General features: G+C 34.5%; 1 protein-coding gene across 2 annotated transcripts in view; it reads left to right on the forward strand.

The window, feature by feature from the left end:
- The first annotated feature begins 2,471 nt into the window (after positions 1-2,471).
- LOC113120559 (desmoplakin-like) overlaps positions 2,472-2,500 on the forward strand; it is a 30,110-nt gene continuing 30,081 nt past the window's right edge. For both annotated transcript variants that reach the window (XM_026290429.1, XM_026290430.1), the window contains exon 1: positions 2,472-2,500. This exon is cut by the window's right edge and continues 258 nt beyond it. The gene's annotated coding sequence lies outside the window, so the exon portion shown is untranslated.

Consider the following 2,500-nt stretch of genomic DNA (forward strand, 5'->3'; position numbering starts at 1 on the left):
ACGACATATAAGAGGCTGACAATTAGCTGAATATATAGCCTACTTGTTTAATTAGTAACACTTAGCCTGCATTTTAAAATCTTTATTTAATTATGGCAACCTAATATTGCTCTCTACAATGTTTCTATGAATAAATCTCTGACAGAGACTATCAGCCAATCACAGTGTGCATAGTTTGTAAGTATGCTGACATCATCGATACCAACGAGGTCAACCCCGCCCACTTACTCTTAGCTTAAGGCTTCTGTCTATTCCAATGGACAAGGACTGATCTAATATGCAAATAAACCCAATGGAAACTGGGTTGTGCAGCATCTTCACACACTCCCTCCCCTGCACGCTTCACACCAAACAAATGAGCAGCATGGAAATAACCACCGTCACTTTCTGGAAAACAAATGATGAACGATACAGACGAGACAAAGCAACTTGGCAAAAGATGCACATTTAATTAGTATTGTTTACTAATTGCCACTGTTTGCTCAAACAGAGACAGAAGAACTCAATTGTGCCATGCAACCTTATAATCACGTCATTGTTTTCATTAATTGAGAACAAACACAGGGACAGATCGCAGACAGGAAGTGGCATCCTTTTGAACACGCAGACAGGAAGTAAAATGCCTGTAAACCCAAGAGCAGCACACATAACTTATAAGAAATGCACTTAAACTGGTTTATTATTGTCTGTCTGGGGAAATCCTCTTGGAGTTGTTTCATTGTGTTGTGTGACTGGAGGAAACTCAGGATGTAGTTTTTCAGCAGGAAGTGAGTCAGAAAGAGCCCCCTGATAAGAAACACTCTGCATTATTCTGAGAGAGAGAGAGAGAGAGAGAGAGAGAGAGAGACTCAGTGTGTGTGTGTTTTGTTCCTGAAAGCCTAAACTGATCATGTTACGCTTCACCTGATACTCTGGTTGAACTCGCCTCTCCTTTGTCCGTCATTCCCAAGATTCAAGCCGCATTATTAGCTTGATAAAAGCAATGCATTGTCAGATTGGGTGTTTCTTACACTTCGGACACTTTCAGACATGTGGACTTAAATAAAATCTACAGAATATTTTATTCATCTGATAATGGTGGATGTCGTTCTCCACTTAGTTTATTTTGCGGTGGAAACTACATATTATAATAGTGACGTGTAACTGATAAACAGTGTAAACCATCAGTTTCAGATTGGAATTTCAATCACTTAATATAAGATGATAAATATTAGTCAACAAATTCTGGAAGTCTGGAACCAAAAGCATCTTTAATATAGCTGACATTTTGAATGTAATTATAAACCTGATAAATATTAATATTGTAACCAAAAACAGACTTTAATAATGAAAAAGTTGCCAAAGTTACAACCTGATGTGAAAAGTTTGCATTGCAATTTTTCTTTTACCATTGTGAGTTTTATTACAGACTAAACTCTTTTTTTTTTTTTTTTTGCAGTTCTTTTTAAATAGCATTTCACTTAAAAGGGGCTGCAAATGCATTTATGAAAGTGCAAACATTGTTTATAGTTTATGATTTTTTTCTGAACTCTGAATAAATCTGCATGCACGATAATAGCAATTAAAAAAAAAATTGTTTTATTCATATTGTTGAAAAGCTAAAAACAGGTGCTTAAAGTATATTTTTCCAACAGTGTTTTCAGTATTCAAGAGATGTGCATCAGTCCTTAACTTTAATTGTTTGCTTAAATATTCAAAGGGGCCAAAGTACATGTTTTAATTACACTAAAGTTTATTTAAGCACTTTTTATTGCAGTTCACTTAAAATGACCTGCATATGCATTTCTGAAAATACAAAGATCATAAATCTGCATGCATAATAATAGCAACATTTATGCATTTTGTTGAAAAGCTATAAATATCCAAAGGTGCCAAAGTACATGTGGGAAAAACTTTTATTTAGTTTTTAATTACACTCTGAGTTAAAGGTTAATTTAAGCACTTTTTATTGCAGTTCAATGAAAAGGAGCTGCATGCAAATGCATTTACAAAAGCACAAACATTCTGTATATAGTTAGATTTTTTTCTGAGCTCATAAATCTGCATGCAACTTATTTTATTTTATTTTTTATTTTTTTGCATGGTGTTGAAAAGTTCAAAACAGGTGCTCAATTAAAAGTTGTTGTTTTTTCAGACACTGTTTTTAGTACTCAACAGATTTATTAAGTGCATCAGTCTTTAACTTTAATGGTTTGCTTAAATATCCAAAGGTGCCAAAATACATGTTTGCCAAAAGTTTGCATTGCAATTACATTTTTCTAATTCAATTACAACAAGTTTAAAGTTTGCACTTTTTATTTCAGTTCACTTTAAACTTTATGAGAGCGCAAACATCCTGTATTTGGTTTATGAATGCCTCTGAGCTCATAAATCAGCATGCACGATAATAAGCAACGAGTATGTCGTTATAATAGTCCAGTGCAGAATGTGTCGATGTAAGAGAAACGCCTCCCGGGAGCGCGCAGTGGGTGTGACTTCAGATCCTAAACTGCAGCTCTTC

The sequence above is a fragment of the Carassius auratus genome, chromosome 20, assembly GCF_003368295.1.
Source record: "Carassius auratus strain Wakin chromosome 20, ASM336829v1, whole genome shotgun sequence".
NCBI classification, from domain to species: domain Eukaryota; kingdom Metazoa; phylum Chordata; class Actinopteri; order Cypriniformes; family Cyprinidae; genus Carassius; species Carassius auratus.